The 20,040-nt window shown below is 35.3% G+C and overlaps 1 non-coding gene across 1 annotated transcript; it reads right to left on the bottom strand.

Annotated features, from left to right (window-relative positions):
• Positions 1 to 18,319: 18,319 nt before the first annotated feature.
• TRNAN-GUU lies at positions 18,320 to 18,393 on the bottom strand. The gene has a single exon. It is a non-coding gene; the product is annotated as a tRNA-Asn (tRNA).
• Positions 18,394 to 20,040: the final 1,647 nt, after the last annotated feature.

Here is a 20,040-nt window from a genome sequence, read left to right as displayed (position 1 = left end):
TACATTACAGAAGTCACGGGATCAGGCCCTTCTGGGTTGGGGGGCGCTCTCTTGCTGCCTTGCAGTGGGTGCTGGAGGTGCTTTCCTGGCCGTTCCAAGCTTTTCAGGTTTGACTCAGTCCTGGAACTCTCTTTCTCATCTTGTCTGATTTATTAACCTCAATTTCAATTAAATTGTATATATTGTGTTATCTTGTATTCCGATATTATAGTAAAATAAGTTTTCCTCCATAGATTGTTGCCGCTGCTCTTTTTCTCCCTTCCTTCCTTCCCATTTTTTGTGGGACTGGGGTTGGGGGGGAAGGCAGATGCGTGTCACCCCTGTCACGGACATAGATTTATCTGGTCAACTCCGTGACAGTATTCTTTTAAAAAATTACAAAATTACAAAAATTACAAATTCACAAAACCAAATAAAATTTTAAAAAAACACAGATTGTGATATATGTTTTTTGTTTGGTTGGTTGTTAATTTCTCATTATTCAACCATTTCTCTTTCTTTGGATTCCAGGCGAGTAAACAAAAGTACACTGTATGAAGCAAAGGAGCCCCAGACCCACTTATTTGATTGGAGACTAAAAGCAATACTCAGAACATGAATTGAGAGGTTTTTATTTTAAGGTGTTTTTTTAATGGTGCATCCTTCTCTTTCTCTGAATTTTCCTTCCTTCCTGATTTGAAAACAACTGTGCATGCTGAATCCCATTTCATATTATACTGGGGCCTGTGAATTGATGGATGATGGTTCTTGAGTTAACCAGCAGCGCCAATTATGATACTACACTGCCCAGTGAAGCACGCAAGTTGCAACTCTGCAAGATGAGCCATTGAATACTGAATGAGTTGAACAGCAAAGATTCTTCATAGACACTGAAGTTGTTATTTCATTTCTTCCTCATAACTGTTCAAACAAGGATTTCAGTAGTGCACTGCTCTTTGAATTTATCAGGAATCAAATAGCTAAAATTCATTGCATAGTAAACATCTGTTTTGGGGAGATATTGTATGGCAATTAGTTAGACAAAAAGAATACAAATCACACAAAGCCATTCTATGTAATTAGAAATAAAATAGAAAATTGAAGATAAAAATTTGGATAAAAGTAAAAAGTATGATAACAAGGAAAGAAAATATATAGACATATTTCAATTTGCCAAAAATTGACTGCAGATCTATTACAAATTATAGGATCTGAGCTATAGATTCTTAAAGATATTTTTAAGTCATAATACAGCCTTGTGCTCTGGCAAGTGTTGCTATTTCTTCTGATTTGATTATATTTCAACTTGTTTGAATTTGTCAAACCCAAAGAGCCTAAAAGAAGATTTTCCAGACCTGGCTTTCTGTACTGAGTAGCTATATTTGTTTCTTAGTGAGATGGGTTCAGGCTATGTTCATGCTGCCTACACATTGCCTCTGTTCTTTTATCAGGAAACATCTAGATATGCCTTGGAATAATTTTGATGCATTCTGTCTCCCAGTACTGGTTACATTACTTTGTCACAAGGACAACTAGTAGCAGTGAATCCAGAACAAAAGCTATGGGACACATCTACAGTATGTAGGATAAATCTGTAAAAATATAATTAAAGCAATCATGAATTGACAGGACAAATTCAAATGTCTACCACAGGATGAGATTAATTGCTCCCTGAAGTCCCCTGGCTGTACTGATGAGGCAAAAACAACCAGGCCAGGGAAAGCTCAAACGTGTTTGACAACCTTCAGTGTCATGTCAGTGCAAAGTCTATGGCCTTCTACTACTAATGGCAAAATCATATTTACTGACATGCACCATGGTTTATCTTTTAAACTGAAAAAAGAAAACAACATTTAACCTGTGATCTGAGCAGTGACCAAGTCAGTAGGAACATTTGATTTATGCATTATATTCTTTGAACTATGTACTATTAGGCCAGGGTAATTTAAAATCTTGAGGGATACTGGAGATTTCAAATTTTGATGGCAGTTTTAAAACTCATCACTATAATGAATTGATCATGAGAACGTGATTTGATGTGTCAACTGTCAGAACTCAATGCTGGTAGACTTTGTTGTAATTTTTGAAATTTTATCTCTTTAGAAATAATTTCCATAAGTCAACTAAGTTTTATTCCTTTTTTTCCTATCCATGACAAGCTGAACACATTTTTTTCTGAAGGGTTATTAATTATAGCAATCTTAGTTTTAATTATTGTTACTTTGGCCCATCTCTCAAGGTTTATGCAGATCTCCTGATGACAACTAATATATCAAGTAGCTCCTGTTCTTTAAAAAAATAGATTACTTGTTATGTGTCCAGTATAGCATTTTTTACCGATATTGTTGTCTGAGATTGATAAGGAATGCATTGTCTCAAATCAACACTACACAATTGAAACACTTTGTGGACAGTTTCTATCGTTAGTCACCAATTTAACACTGCAATCTTGGACAACTCTCCACTACCAAAGATAAGCATGACCAAGACATCATTGGATTAAAGAGTAGTGAACCGCTCTATTTTGCTATGTTTGTGTATCTGCGTTCATATGTCTGTTTTTCTGTCTGTCTTTCCCTGTTTTTTAATCTTTTTCTCTTCTTTTCTGCTTTCACTCCTTTTAGTAGCTGTTGCCAAAAATTGTCGTATCTGTAACGCTTATTAATCATCATTATCAAATTAGCCAATTCTACCTCTGAGTATTAGTTGTTTATAAGAAATCTCTCAATAATTTGATGTGTATTATTCTTCTGAGTCTTGGATGACTCCATTGAGGATATGACCCCTACTGACTAGAGGAGGCATGACTCAGGAGATAGAAAAAGATTCACCTTCCTTAAAATCCACCTAGCCAGCTTCATATTATTAGTGACTGGTTTTGTTACAATTTTGTTAGAAACCATACTTATACATCTAAATGTATGTATTAAATACACAAATGCATTCAACATATCAGCTAATCAAATTCAGTAATGAATCCTAAGTAAAACAACATTCAGCTGTTCAGCAATAACAATTTGGGACTTCATGCAGACATGAATGCAATCATTTGTTAAAAAAAAAATTCATTTTTTTATTTTTCAGAGAGAAAGATACAGGCTTGGAAGGTGTGCACTATTGATATATTTGGGAAAATAATAGTACTGAAAGCTTGAAATTATTGTTCTGTTGATTAACAGTTTTGCTTTTTTTTTGCCCATTCAACAAAAAATATGCTAATAGCTGCCCATATTATTGTTTTGTCATTACAGAATTCTTGCATTATTTTGTGCTCTTTTCTCTTCTCTACTTTTCATTGTCCTTTCTCAATTGGCAGATAATGCAAATGTGTTTTTTTTTTTTTTTTTTTTTTTTTTTTATTTATTTTGTTTTTGAAGGGATAATTTCTTGCTTTGTAGGGTGATATTAGCAAGTTTACAGATTATTAGAGTCAGTATTCATAATTTTTAAGTACAATATCTAGAACTACTATTTTTTTTTAAAATTTTAATGTGTGTTTATGATTACTAAATATTTCTGTTAAAAATTTCACAGTGGTTTCATCTTATATTTTTAACTTTAATTCATATTTATTGTAGTTTTCTGTTATTTACTTAAATTTTTACTAGAATAAAAGTATGTCTATAAGAAAATTGAGTTGTATACTACATATGTTACCTGGTCTTCGCTAACAGAGGACTGGTGGGAGAAGTGAAGGTTGGTGACAGTCTTGGACAGAGTGACCACAGAATTGTAGAATTGTCCATTCATGGGGATGTCAAAAGAGTAACCAGCAAAACTACCTTCTTGAACTTTCAGAGGGAGGACTTTGATCTGTTCAGGGCACTTGTAGTGCGGGTCCCTTGGGAGTCGCTTCTTAAGGGTAAAGGGGCCCAGGAAGCCTGGACGCTCCTCAAGATGGAAATCTTAAAGGCACAAGAACAGGCTGTTCCTGAGTGCCGTAAGGTCAGCTGTAGGGGAAGACAGCCGGTGTGGACGAGACGGGAACTACTGTTGAGACTCAGGGAGAAAAAGAGAGTCTATGTCCTCTGGAAGAAGGGACAGGCTACCTGGGGAGATTACAAAGAAGTAGCTAAGGTATGCAGGGAGGAAGTTAGGAAGGCAAAAGCCCGGCTTGAACTCAGGTTAGCCTCTGTAGTAAAAGACAATAAAAATCCTTTTATAAAGATATCAACGGCAAAAGAAGAACCAAAGGTAATTCTCATCCTCTACTTGATGCAGCAGGGAATGTGGTCACTGAGGACAAGGAGAAGACTGAAGTCCTCAATGCCTTCTTTATATCTGCCTTTAATAGCCAGACCAGTTATCCTCTGGGCCTTTTATGCCCTGATTTGGAAGTCTGGGACGCTGCTCAGAATATGCCCCCAGCGATTCAGGTGGAGACAGTCAGAGAGCTTCTCCTCCGTCTGGACAGTCACAAGTCCATGGGACTGGATGGGCTACACCCTCGGGTGCTGAGGGAGCTGACAGAGGTAATTGCCGAGCTGCTCTCAGCCATCTATCAGCGCTCCTGGTTAACTGCTGAGGTCCCAGAGGATTGGAGGCTTGCTAATGTGACTCCCATCTTCAAGAAGGGCCGTAAGGAGGACCCAGGGAACTACAGGCCTGTTAGCCTAACCTTGGTACCAGGGAAAGTTATGGAGCAAATCATCTTGGATGAGATTGCACGGCATGTGTGTGGTGTTTTGGGGATCAGGCCCAGCACGGGTTTGTGAAAGGCAGGTTGTACTTGACCAATCTCCTTCTATGACTGGGTGACCAGTCTGTAGATGAGGGAAGGGCTGTTGATGTAGTCTACTTAAACTTCAGCAAAGCCTTTGACACGGTCTCTCACAGGCTTCTTCTGGGGAAACTGGCTGCCTGTGGTCTGGACAGGTATACACTTCTTTGGGTAACAAGCTGGCTAGTGGGCCATGCCCAACGGGTAGTGGTGAATGGGGTTAAGTCCAGCTGGCGACCTGTTTCAAGTGGTGTCTCCCAGGGGTCGGTACTGGGGCCCATGTTGTTTAATGTCTTTATTGATGACCTAGATGAGGGGATTGAGTGCACCCTCAGTAAGTTTGCAGATGACACCAAGCTGGGAGGTGGTGTTGATCTGCCTGAGGGTAGGGAGGCCCTTCAGAGGGATTTAGACAGGCTGGATCACTGGGCTGAGGTGAATGGGATGAGGTTCAACAAGGCCAAGTGTCAGATTCTGCACTTTGGCCACATAACCCCATGCAGCATTACAGGCTTGGGGATGAGTGGCTGGATGATTGTGAAGAAGAAAAGGACCTGGGAGTGTTGGTTGATGCTCGGCTGAACATGAGCCAACGGTGTGCCCAGGTGGCCGAGAGGGCCAATGGCATCCTAGCCTGCATTAGAAATAGTGTGGCCAGCAGGAGCAGGGAGGTGATCATCCCCCTGTACTCAGCACTGGTGAGGCCGCACCTCGAGTATTGTGATCAGTTTTGGGCCCCTCACTGCAGGAAAGACGTTGAGGTCCTGGAATGTGTCCAGAGAAGGGCAACGAAACTGGTGAGAGGTCTGGAGCACAGGTCCTATGAGGAACGGCTGAAGGAGCTGGGATTGTTTAATCTGGAGAAGAGGAAGCTCAGGGGAGACCTCATTGCACTCGACAACTTCCTGAAGGGAGGTTGTGATGAGGAGGGGTTTGGCCTCTTCTCCCAGGCAACGAGCAGGACACGGGGTAATGGCCACAAGTTGTATCAGAGGAGGTTTAGATTAGAAATAAGGAAGAACTATTTCTCTCAGAGAGTGGACAGGCACTGGAATGGCTGCCCAGGGAGGTGGTGGATTCGCCGTCCCTGGCAGTGTTCAAGCGGCGTCTGGATGAGGAGCTGCAAGATATGGTTTAGTGCCTGTGGTGGCAATGGTGATGAGGAGACGGTTGGACTAGATGATCTTATAGGTAGTTTCCAACCTTGTGATTCTATGATTCTATGATTCTATTTTCATGCAGTGTATCTTATATAGCTACAAAAGATACATAGAAAAATGAGAGAGAGATCAGGTAGTTTGTGCTGGCTTTCTTCCACAGAATGCACTGATTTCGAACAGTGTTTGTATGGATGGTTTTTTGTTTGTTTGTTTGTTTGTTTTTCTTGTATTTTTTTACTAGCTTTCTGTAATTACATATTTCTTTTATACCAACAGGTGCTTTTTTCACAATCTTGGAAGCGTACTTAGATCATTATAACACCATATGTTTGAGGTAACACTCCTTAATTTATTAAGAAATGAGAAAGCAGCTGGTGAATGACATTTTCTGTTATACACCAGATTTCCAAGCCCTGAAGTATTTTTTTCAAGGTAGTATTTAGAGATGTCATTGTTATTATTACGGATCAAGAAACTTTACTAGGGGTAGGAAATATTTAATGTCTCAGTTTCCCACAATTTCTCCTAAAACTTCACTAATTATAAGTCTTCTCCTTTGACTTTCCACTCACAAAACAACTACCTTGCTGGTAATGAGCGGAGATTAATTGAAATAATGGACTAAGAATGATTTTTTGTAACAACTGTGAAAATCTAAACTGTGGTGTGAATAGTGCAATGTACATAAACAGAAGACTCAAGGTTTCACTGGTCGTAATTAGCATATACAAAAAGTATATTTCAGAGGTAGATGAGCTTGATCTGCTTGATTTTGTATCCTTAAATTAAGCTAAATTTAAAGATCTATTTGTTTGTGTCTTTATATTATTCTTACCATCTTTCTTCGATTTGCATTTCTGATGCTATCATTAACAAGTTGCATCTTATTTGGTTGGTTAATAAAATGTACTTTAAATGTTTGACTCTCAAATGGGCTGCCTGTATTCTTTTTTTTTTACATTTTTTTAAAGCAAGACTGCCAGATAAGGAAATTTTTTTTTTTTTTTTGTTTATTTATTAAATGAGGAAAAATAATAGTTATTTTCAGTAGTGGCTAATGAAAAATATTCTTCCGTCTTCCATTGGTTATCGTGTTTGGCATTATAAAATATTTTAATAGCTCTCTTAGTGATATTAGCACCAAAATATTAAATAAGTAAGTAAATAAATCACCACCTTGTCTCTCTGGAACATTACTTAATGTAATGACATCTGAAAGTGTCCTCTCGTGTCAGATACCTTCAAAACTAATCTCTGTTGATCTCTAATCCCTGAGATATCTCATTGAAGGTCTCCCTCTTCCTGATGATGATTTGCTTTCACAGCTATTTTCTGTAGGAGCTGTCAGCCTGACAACATTGGGAAAGTTCAAAAGATTGTTACAGCACTTTCTCAATGGAATAAAAGTTTTACCTGAACAGACTAAAATAAGCTACCATTTAACACACTTTCTAGTAAAATAAAAATAGCATTTAAGGTAGAAATGAGGAATGAAAGTTAAAGGAGAAGAGAAAAAGAGAGAGAGGTATCCTGATCTCTAATTGCCTTAAGATCAATGAGGAAAAATGTGGATAGGTGGTCATTTGTTACAGTGCCCAGTGTTTCCTGAGTGACATTCAGATGCTGCAGTAACGTATGCTACTGTAAGAACTAGGAACTAGCAAGCTAGCTGGAAGAAATTAAAATAATATATGAGCTAACTTCAACAGCAACAGTATTAGATCTTGAGTCAGTAGATAAGTGATTAGAATTTTTTAAGAGCTGGCTGTTTAAAATTTATGTTTTAATTTATGTTAATTGCTTTTTTGTACCATTTTGTTATTTAAAGTTGATTGTGGTTAGTGCATTTTAGTATTAGGGGTCAATTCATGGTCATTTTACAGAAAACAAGCAAGACGATTCACAATTTTGATTCTGAAGGTAATGTGCTCTGAAGATATTGAGACTGAAATGTAGTGCACCTAATTTGGCAGACAATCTATCCATGCCACCTAATGTGTTGAAATTTTTAGTAAAACTAATCAAGAGATACGTGTACCGTCTGCAGACCTGCAAGGAAAAATCCATGGCATCTTAGCTGTTTTCTTATTTACTTTATACACATATTTAGAATTGATCATCAGAGGATTACATAATCTAATCTCTCTTAATGTAGCTTGGATGTCCTTTCAGTAGCTAGAGAGTGCTAGGTACACATATTCCAATGCAGATGGGATTACGTGGACAGACTCCTACTTTCGTTTTACTGTTCAGCAGCCATTACACTAGTCTAAAATGAGGGGTAAAATAAATGCTGAAGCACCAAAGATCTGCTCAGCTGATATTTATGTTTTTAATGTGCCATACTTTAAGCAAAAGTCAATCAGAAACAACTACTACAAAGCAATCAGTGGAGTGCTTAATGGTTAACACATTCAACTGAGTCTGAATATTTAGTATATCTCAGTAAATTACTCTGGAGAGTGAAATGTTTAAGCACTCACATATTCCCAAGATAATCAATACTGGAAAAAATTGTCTAGCTGTATTATATGGAAAGTGCATCTCCATAGATTTTTTTCTAAAGAAACTGCTCTCTCAGGAGTCATGTTCATCTGCTTAGGTAGATGGGACATAACTATTTAAAAATATGTGATAAAGTTATGATGTCCTTCAGAGCTTACCTTCTGAAAACTCATTTTAAAACAAAAATGATACATGGTTATTGGCTACACCTTTCCTTTTGAGAAAGTCCTCCACAGCACTCAGCCAAACGTTAGCTTAATTGCCTTGCAAAATTTTACTCATGTCAATAAGAAGTCTCAGAAAAAATGCCAAACCACCAATCAGAGGAGAGCAAATACAGGGGAAATTTTAAAAGGAAAATATGATTGGAACAGAATTTAACTTCCTTAGTGCTTCAAAGTCTTCCAAACTAGCAGTAGATTTTGCATGTAGTGTATAATGTAAATTTCTTACTATAAAAAAAACAACACTGTGTTGAACTTCAACAGTATTCTCATGGTATTGAAAACATTTTATGAGAAAAAAATATGCACAGAGCAATGTCTTCTGAATGTGTGGGCTTCAGCTGGAATCCAGAGGAGACACATACTGAATCTAATATGTGCTAATGCATCTAGTTTGTCTTGTCTCTGTGACAATATCCTCCAGGCATTGTTGATGAAAACCAGTCATTGCTGCATGAGCTCTGAGCCAGGGACTGGTCCCTGTTCCTCTTTTGTTTTGCTGTAAAGATAAGGCCTTTTTCTTTGAACTCATTCAGGAGTTAGTATCAGTAGAAAGCATGAACTCCGTTTTCATATTTAAGTCAGGCATACTTGTCAATTTACATGTTCTTCCAGAATTCTGTGTACAGAGAGGCTTTACAGTAAGATTAGCTCCTTGTTTTTCCAGGCAGAAAAGAGGTGGTTTGGGTTTTTTTGGTTTTTGTTTGTTTCTTTTTTCAAGGGATAATGATTTCCTAATAGTTCAGTTGAGTTTAAGACATGACATTTAGTCTACAAAAGGGCTCCTATAATTTCTTCAGAGATTACAATAGTACACAACCTGAGGTGATATTAAATGTAATGGACAAGTAAAAGACAAATTTTGAAGAAAGATATCAGCAAAACCTCAAAAAAGAGAAGCAGTACAGAAGGAAGTGTGATTTACAAATAGTCTATAATTGCAACCCAAATGAATTTGTATCATTGATTTGAATAAGCATCAACAATTCATCTATTTTGTAACAAGAAAAAAGAATTAGGAAGTGGATCTTACTTTAAATATGCATATTTTAAAATTTATTTCTATCATCTCTGACGTATGGCTGTACATTATTTGTTTTGAATTCTGTAGTAACTATTTTCATTTCTTTTTACATCTCAGGAAATAAGGATTCCTTCAATCTTAAAACAGAGTAATGCTCCTGTCACATCCTGCTTGTAAGGGGAGAGAAGGGATGACCAGCTTCAGCATTCTATATCTTTGCATGTGATGACTTGCAATTGAAATCAGTCTGTACTATGCATGCATCACCTAGAATTGCAATAAGTTTTTAAGACACCATTGAAATAGTAGGAGGATGATTCTCATTTAAACTACATGGATTAGGAGCTGCTGATTCAAATAATGACTTATTCCAATGTCTGATGGCACTCATTTGATTAAAACCCTCTGCTTTGTGGAGAGACAAGGAGTATACGCAATATTTGACAATTATGAGTACAGACTAATGAAGTTTCAGATGCTGAGTAAAATTCGCGATTTCTTGGAGGTGGGTTTAAGGATATCAGTATTGATTGAAGAGTTAATGTGGGCATCCGGAAAGCTCTGTGGCTTAACCTTTAAAAGCATTGCACTGTTTGAAGAAACAAGTGCAAATTAATGTTAATGTTAATAAAATAGTTGCTATGAATTTACATAACTTTTTCATAATTAATTTTGTTACATACACTATTCTGGCAATGTAGCATTGCTTTCACAAGGTTCCGTGTACAAAAGATATTATTCTTTATCTGAATTGACATTTTACAAAGACACTGCTCCAATGGAACTGTTAATATGTATGATGTCAATGCCTATTTTAATTCGTCAAAATCGTCCAAATCCACAATATTCACTTTAGAATACATTCACTTATTATGCATTTGAGATATTTACTGTAGTGGCAAAGAAAGCTATTCTAGGTAATGTGAGTTTATGTATAGAATAGTGATGGAAATATGCCAATATTTGCCAAGACTGTCTTGATTTAAAAAACAAAACAAAACAAAACAAAACAAAACAAACAGTTGAAGTGCAAAATATTAAGAAAATTTTGGGATGGCAAACACTGCTACATAAGGAGAAATTGAGCTACTTATCACAAAATATTCACTGGCTCTGATAGGTATCTGCTATGTACATACAACGTACTGTATTAACACCAAGTATTCTAAGATTAATTTTGCCTTCCATTGGCGATGTAGTTCTCATTTTCATTGCACTGCAAATGAGTTTAATATTATAATTTTATACCGCTCCAGATTAAAATTGCAAAAATGTTTAAGAATTCATAGGTTGTTTGGAATAAACAGGTGTGAAACCCAGTTTATGATTCTTCGTTCTATGTAATCTTTAGGAAAAAAAAAAGATTATCATTATTATTATTATCTCTTCCAGGTATATTTCATGTTAGGCAGTTCAGTGGAAATCACTGTTAAAAGGCTGAGATTCAGACATCCCCCGTCCAACTGCCACAGTCTCAATAAAAGGTAAAATAGGGGTTTTGAATGTAACTTAGCTTCCTTGTACTCTCAAGTTCTCCTAGAATGTTTGGAATTTCTGATAGCTGTAGCTTAGAGGGAAAAACTGCATATCCAATATTCCCAAAAATTGTTGAACGCTCTGCCACACTATTACGAGGCACCTTGTGACTTGGAATCTACACATCCTCTTTGAAACCAAACACCTACAATAGTTTGCTGTGTATTTTACATCTTTGTTACACATCTTTATTGCTGTATAAAAACAATAAAGCATGTTGCAAAAATGGATTAAAAAAATAATTTGACAGGGTACAGGATCAAAGCTTTATAAAAGCAAAAGTCAAATATCCAGAAAGACAACCACAAATACTTAGCTTCTTTTAAAAATGCATTTAATTTTAAAGTATATTTCTCTAGTAAACTATATTTTTATGTTGTGATAAAAATTTCACGATGATGAGACAGATTGCATCACTAATTTACACAGCTATTGTAATACTCAATTTGGAGAATAAAATTATTGCTAGAAGTGGCTAAGGACATATTTTTTTTTTCCCCCAGTGAAGGGGAAGGAAATGCTTGCGTTGCATCCATCTGCAGCAATCCCATGTTGGCTTTCACATTTCCATTGGATCAAAATTAGGATTTTGTAAGAACAATATTGAAAACAAAGCATACTAGCTTCTTGACTGCAATAGACTAGTTTCCTGAAAGAAAGCAAGCAAGAAAGAAAGAAGGAAAAGAAGCAAGCAAGAAAGCAAGCAAGCTAGTCCCGACTTTCACCTAGAAGTCCAATGGCTTGTAATGTGAAATACGGATTGTACTAAGAATCTCAGTTGCATTTGCTATTTACCATAGCAGCTAATTTGTAGACAAATTTGCTTATAACCAGGATTATTGGTTCACTATGCAATAATTTGAGATTTTTTCCAATTTGGACTCAGACCAGCAACTATTTCTTCCGTTAAGGTGTTCCACTCTTTCATAGAATCATAGAATAATAGAATCATAGAATGGCCTGGGTTGAAAAGGACCACAATTGTCACCTAGTTTCAACCCCCATGCCATAAGCAGTGTCACCAACCACTAGACCAGTCTGCCCAGAGCCACATCTAGCCTGGCCTTGAATGCTTCCAGGGATGGGGCATCCGCAACCTCTCTAGGCAACCTGTTCCGGTGTGTCACCACTTCTGGGTGAAAAAAATCCTCCTAATATCTAAACTTAACATCCCCTGTCTCAGTTTAAGACCTTTCTCCCTAGTCCTATCACTATCCACCCTCGTAATCAGCCATTCCTCTTCCTGTTTATAAGCTCTCTTCAAGTATTGGAAGGCTGCAATGAGGTGTCCCCAGAGCCTTCTCTTCTTCAAGCTAAACAAGCCCAGTTCCCTCAACCTTTCCTCACAGGAGAGGTGCTCCAGCCCTCTGATAATCTTAGTGGCCCTCTTCTGGACCCACTCTAAGAGCTCTAAGTCCTTCCTGTACTTTCCCCTCACATTTTCTTACTTAGTGGCATAACGTGTTTTTCAGGGAGATGAAAAATTTCTCTTTGCAGATCAATTTTTTCATAAGTAAAGGAAAGGAAAAAAAAAAAAAAAGATAACCACAGCAGCATTCAGTTTTTATTTCTATAGTTACTGAGGACTTGACTTATTGGTTTTACTGAAAATGTTAAGAAAGAGCAGTTATCTGCTTATCATGGATTCCTGGGGTCTCAATCAACCAAATTTTCCTGCTCTAAGAACAATTTTGACAAGGTATTGAGACAGCAATCTATTCAGGGTGGTCTGCAGCTTTGTCACAGGACTTTAAATTACTACATAATTGACATGCCAACTTACATGCATTATAATACACAAAGTCTAATACAGAAAATCAATGACCATTACGTTTAAGTAGGTACATAACAGAATTATCTATATATTGCATTTTCACAGGCTGATTGTACTCCTCACATTGCTGGGCAAGGCTGATATAAAAAAAAAAAACCAACATCACAATGAACTACATTTTTTAAATGTTCATCAACTGCCTCAGAATAGCAGAATTTTATAAAATATTTGAAACTTTCTATCTCTTATGTATGATTTCCACATCACTGATGTTTGCTAACTGAATTTTGGGATCTGAGTAGCATGTCTTAGTTGTCTACCTATGTACTTAATATTACTCAAGTGGAATCTCTGTTTATCCAAATTTATCAAAGTTCACAAACCGATTCATCAGATCGTATGATTAGTTTTCCTCTTGCAAAGAACACATTGCAAATTCCACAAGCATTAAATTGTTGTGCCTGTTACACAATTGCAGAATGTGCTAACTTCCTTGTTCAAAATCTATAAATGAAACATTTATCATTTACTCATTTAACAGGAGATATAGGAATATTCTTAGTGGTTTTCATACTTCATATCATTCTACTTAAAATTTTTACTTTTCTTAAGGAAAAAAAAAGAGTACAAAGGTTTTCTTAATAAATAAATAAACAAATAAAATAAAATAAAATAAAATAAAATAAAATAAAATAAAATCTGCTCCAGTATGCTTATAGAATGTGATTTCATAACTTTTTATAACTGGGAGTGAAATTCAAACATTAGAGAACGTCCAGGAATCAGAAGAATATCTAGTCTAACATAAGATCTAATTCAGTTATCCTTGAATTGAACACCATAGCTTTCAGCCTATAGTGGAATGTCAGCAGTCTTGAGCATTGTAGTTACATACTGCACATAAGAAGGGAAGACTTATTAGAGGATGGACTTGCAAAGACTTTTGAAGTGCTCCGTAAAGTGTCCATCTCAATTGCTTCTTAAAGGGCTTTGAATCCTGGTAAGTACATGATTAATGTTAGAGAGAAAAATCACCAACTTCTGCTAAGGATTCTGGAATAAGTTGCACAACACTGTGTTAACCAGCCTTAAATGAAAACAAAATAACTGTATTTCTATATGTATTACTAATCAACTTAACTGCTTAAGTGGCATTTGTTAATTTATTTATTTTGCAGTTCAGTGACTGCTTCTATCAACATCTCATTTGAGAAAACTAATGTAGCTGTAGTTTATATGTATATTTAAGTACATACTTTGGGTATTTTGATTAGTCCTAGTAATATGTAGATCAATTTCACATTTGACAAATCACAACTGAATTTTAGATCAAGTACAAGACTTTCCTTAAATGAAGTGCATAAAATGTTGTTTTCTAGAGTTTCTATTTCAGAGGAAAACACATTAAAAAACAAGATTCTTTGAGTCAGATATGAAAGGATTAGTATGAATCAGCTGCTGAATAAGATAGCTTCATACTAGAAGAGATTTCTGAAAAATCTTAAAAATAATAGTTGAAACATGCAAAATGAAATTCCTGTTTGATTTCTTAAGCTGAAACTTTTCCATAGATTTATGATTTAGGATTAGTCCAAAGTTGACTGGAATCTCTCTTCAGCTTCTGTTTTCATAAAGGTAAAAATCAAAGCAGAAATATTCATAATAATAAAATTTTAATCCAGAATAGCTTCAGGACAATAAAAACTCTTTTTAAGATTCTAGGCACTATGGTTAAGCTGATTTGACAGCAGTTTCCCAAACACTGGCACATCTAAATTCTATCTTTGATGTGACCTTGAATCCAAGCTTTCCTTTAAACAAAAACTGGATTCTAACACCTTACTGACCCATTTTTTGAGATGCCTGACTTAGCTCAGTTATGTTTTGTAACCTCATTTGTTTAAAATTCCCAGGACTTTTAAATAAGAATTCAGTAATGACACTGACTGTAGCAAAACGTGCACCATCTGGCGATGATATTTTTGCTATATTTTTGAAATACATTTTCATCCCTTCAGAAAATCAGTAACAGCATACTCTCATTTTTAAAGCACACGCACTTTCTAACTCTATGTCACAAAACCTTTGCAATATAGTGTTGTTACACTGAGTAAAATAAGAGCTTATGCAATTAAATTTTCATACATCTTTTTCTGTTTTAAAGTACAGTTAAATCCTCAACATATTGTATTGGAGAAACATTTTTATTGCATAATGAGGGAAGTTCCAATAATGAGTTCCTGTTGACCATCTTAAGAAGGAACAGGTGAAAGTAAAAGAGTTTTTCACTGTATTATTTTGCATGCTGCTGTCAGCACTCTGATAATTGACGCATTGCTCTTTTACCTTTCTCAAGCAAGTAAAATTCTTTTAAGAGGATATCTAGAAAACAAGTATGCTCTTTAAAATTGTATAGGAAGATTTCTATGACCCTCTGCAGCAGACACTGAGATTCAGAAAAAGAAGGTAGGAAACAAGTTGTGGAAAAATGCTTCAGTCTGGAACTATAAAGCAGAATGAGCTCTTATATATTTTAGATGAAATATAATTCTCTAAAAACTAAGACTCTGAGAAGTCATTTAACTTTGAAGAATCATTTTAACTCTGAAGAATCTTTTAACTCTGTTTTACGAGTTCTTTTCTAGAGTAGATCATCAGTGACATTTTTCAGTAATAAAATAACCGTTGAATAAATATTGAGGTCTTAGTCTTAATAAATACTTAATACCAACTGAGAATTTTCTCTCTCATGAGAAATACAAAACATCTCAGAAATATAATTCATCCAATTTCTCCTGTCTGTATGGTGGGTCTGTTATATCAATTTGGTCTGCTGATATACACAACACGTTTTAAAAATTTTAAAGTAGCATTGATCATAATTTAAAGGTTCTGTGTTGCTAAATTAATGACATTTTCTGAAAACGTAAAGATTTTAAACTGTAAAGCAGGCTTTTATAAGAAACAAATACAAATCTCAGCTTCAGCTTCACTCTTCTTCCAGACTTATCTATATTTTTATTTTCATCTGTATTGTAAGCATAGTTGCTTTCAAATTGAGTGCTCCCATCTCTAGGAAGCAAAGAAATGTTCAAGAAAATGGGAAGGCACATGCACTTATTTCCAAGCCTGACTTCATCAAGTTTCTTATCACTGTCATTGAAGTACATAAAGTACATGAAATCTGTAGATGAATAGACCCATCACATACCACATGAGCATCACATATCATAACTCTATATAGTTACAAAAACAATCCCAAACTTTAAAAGATACTTTAATTTGTTGCTGTTGCTGCTGCTGCTGTTGTTGTAGAGGTGGTAGTAGTAGGATTATCATCCTATGGCTTAATGTTTCCTATGGTAAAAAAAAATTGTAGGATCAGCAAACCTGGGGTCCAATTTCAAATTTTGAATTTACTCATCTTCATCTTATTTTATGTCTGTTCTGTTCCTATTCCAGCCTGTTTTCATTCCATTACCTGTTGAGCCACTTAGCCTTTAGCATTCTTGTCCAACAAATGGGAATGTTACTTTTTTTTTTTTTTTACTCTGAGCTAAGCAGAAACTTAGCTTGCTCCCCTCACTATTCTTACCCTACTGAAAGTTTCAGATATTATTTTCCATGCATGTCAGACAGACCTCTCTCAGCCTGATCAATAAACTGCTAAGGGAAAAGAAAACAGGGATTGCTTCACCACTAGGAAAATGTTATAACAAGGTAAAACTAGGTCAGCTAAGACTAGTTCTGACAAGTTCTGAGCTTCCTAAAGACTGGCAGATCTGTAAAAACTTTATTGCCTTTTACTAGTAGTGGAAATATTCTAATTATTGGGATGCAATTTCTTTTGTAAATCTAAATGAAAGTGCCAGTTATTTAATCAATAATATATTTAAGGATCTTGTTAAAGAAAGGAGGTTCATTTTGATGCATAGCACATGAAAGCTTAATCTTAACAATTTGTCTAGTAAGGTTTTAATATTCCTATCACTTAGTAGTTCTAAATATTTGTAGAAAACTAGTTATAATTTGCATTACCAAATAAAAATCTGGCACCAATGAAAACCATGAATTTTTATTTTCTGTATCTAAAAAATACTTCGAAATTTGTTTTAGTTAGATTGATGTTGATCTTGGAAACTAATTTGGAAGAACTGGGTAAAAAAGAGTTAAGGAGGCCTTTAGACAAATATTTTAAGTGTTATTGAAAAATGAAGAAGGATTAATCTCAACAGTAGTGATATAGCACCTCATATGTAAACAAATTATAGTGTCTTCTATTATATGCGACTGTGGTACCCTGATCTCATGGTGAAAGTGTCATGGAAATAGTGAAATTTCCTATTTGAAGAAGAATATATTTGAAATTCCTCAAAGAGAAGACTTAAATCAATCTGCAGAGATCTCCATGAAGCAGTTTCAGACTTTCTACAGAAGATAGGAGCAATAAAGGAATATAAATGTAATATTGTCCTTTTATCTGGAGTTACTTAGTAATATATCAAATGGAAAGTCACTACAGTTTCTCAAAGAGTAAAGTAGCATAAGATTTCGATGTTGAGAGATGTCACAGAAAGCTTAAGACTGGTAAGCATACTAAAAATAACTAGAAATACCAACAAATCATAATGTAAAACAATGTGGCTATAAAAGATGGTGTGCTCTGTTCAGTAATGTTATTCATTATGATTTCATCTATCAATCTTGTTAGAGATACTACAAAGACTAGTAGATTTAAGATGATGCTATTTCTAAGATAAAGTACTTCCAAGATAATTCTCTGGGATGAGACATACAATATAGAAAAAAACAAAAGTCAGTTAAGAAAATATATTCCCTTACCGGCATTTTCATTTGAGGAAAAACTTTCAAAATGTAAACTTTTGAGTGTATTTTTAACAAAGTGTAATTGTTTAAATGTTTGATGTAAGAACTGTATAAGCTGTAAGTATATCACTATTTCCTTAGCATTATTAGAATTCACTCTATCCAAGATTTTTGTTTCTTTTGATGGATCTTTAGGATACTGACGCTATTCAAACTGTCATGCAGCTTGTGTAATTTATGTACAGATATATGCTTATACATCCACTCGTCTGTCTGTCCGTCCCTCTTCAATGAGTTTTTAAAAGACTATTTTCAAACATACTTAATAGAATGGCAGCAGTTGCAAAGATAATTAGGACAAATCAGGTGAGAGGAGGTAATGGAAGTCCTCTCTAGAATCACAGTTTACAGAAAGACTGCATGTTGAAATATATTCCTACAGCACAGAATTAGCAGGAGTAAGAAGTGGAGTAAAAGGGAAAAGAAAAAAGAGGAGGAGAAAGGAGAAGAACTAGGAGGAAGGAGAAAGGAGTAAAAAGGGTAAGTGGAGAGAGGAGAAGGAAACACCTACGTCCCTGGGTGGGTTTGAACCACCAACCTTTCGGTTAACAGCCGAATGCGCTAACCCATTGCGCCACAGAGACTCTCTTAAACTATGAAATCTATTTATAAAATAGAATATTGTTTTTTTTGTTTTTTTTTTTTTTTTTTTTTTTAAAAAAAAAGGAAAAAAGAAAAAGAAAAAGAAAAAAGAAAAAAGAAAGAGAAAGTTGTGTAGGTAGAAACAATAGCAGAAAAATATAAAATTTATATTTAACTGTATTTCCCTTTATCAAGAAATGGTAGTACTCTTGGAGGGTGGGGGGGGAGGAGGGGGGTTAGCAAATAAAAGAAAATAAAAGAGGAACATATTAAAAAATAATAATAATAAAAAAAAAATGAAAAAAGAAACCAGAAACGAACAAAAAACAACATCAGCCTCGGCTTCTATTTGCTTTTTTTTCCCTTTCATTTCTCTATCTTCTATTAATGCTACTATATCTTCTCTGTTCCAGATTCCTACAGCCATGTACTTTGATTGTCAGTCCCCATCAGCAATTATGAAATGAGCTGCACTTCCAGAAGGACAGACTGTCAGAAGTTTCTTAGCAAGATAAGCAGCCCTACCCTCTCCCCCACACACTTTTTTTTTTTTTTTTGCCCCGCTTTCCTGAACATCTTCATCCATTAACAAATTATTGTTTCATAAACAGTGACTCTTATGGCCTTCTTCTTTTCTGCAGAATCCAGTATCCTAAAGATGTTTTAATACACAATTTGTCACAATTTGATGATATTATGGAAGGAAACAAATTGAAGTGATTCTAAGCTGTGAACAAAGTAATACAAGACTATTTTTTTGGCTAAAACTATCCCCATGTTTAAAACACATGGTCATTAAATATTTTAGATAGAAAGCTGTGAACTAGAATGTAGAATTACTAAAATATTACTTGGTCGATTACAAATTCATGCCATTCATCACTTCTATCACAATGGAGGATAAAAAACAGAAAGCACAGAATTATGAATTGATGTGCTACCATGTCATCAAATACTTTAAACTACAGAAGTTTAAAAGAATATCTGACTTCTAAAGCCATTTGTTCTGATTCTCATTTCCTTCAGGAGACTAGAATGGAAGAATTCCAAACTGATGGCAGACAGTCTTCTAAGACTACCTTAGCTACGAAATTAAGTGCAGACAGGCACACTTACGCCTGATTTTGTATCTAAATGCTGTGAGCAGGAATGTGTCAGTCTGTATCATCACCGTCATGGAACAATGCAACATATTTATACCTGCTGAAAGCACTAAAGAAAAGAACCACTGCATTTTTTAGTGGACTTCTTTCACTAAACCATTCTTAGTCCTCCAAAGAGTAATACAGCCTCAAGTAAAAATCTCATTGTCATTTTCATTCCTTTTTTTTGTTGTTGTTTTGTTTTGTTTATGCACCCCAACTCACACAGTGAAGAATTAAATGGTAATATCATAAGCAAAGGATTTTTCCCTCTCTTATCTCTCTTATATCTCTCTTATATCTATATTTATAATTTGCTGGTTTTAAAGGGCAATAAATTCAAATTTAGAATACCTGAGGAAATAGATCTATCAAAACAAAGAAATAAATTTTTTAGTAACAGGCAAGACAGTATAGCTATCCAGATCTTCCTAATTACACAAAGTTGTTTGTAACTACAAACTCATTGTTTCTTATATGAGGAAATGAAAGATGTTTTGGGGGGGG

The sequence above is a fragment of the Centrocercus urophasianus genome, unplaced genomic scaffold, assembly GCF_019232065.1.
Source record: "Centrocercus urophasianus isolate 14NV4802_14NV808 unplaced genomic scaffold, USGS_Curo_1.0 seq_9, whole genome shotgun sequence".
Classification (NCBI taxonomy): Eukaryota; Metazoa; Chordata; class Aves; order Galliformes; family Phasianidae; genus Centrocercus; species Centrocercus urophasianus.
This window is presented reverse-complemented; position numbering and strand designations above follow the sequence as displayed.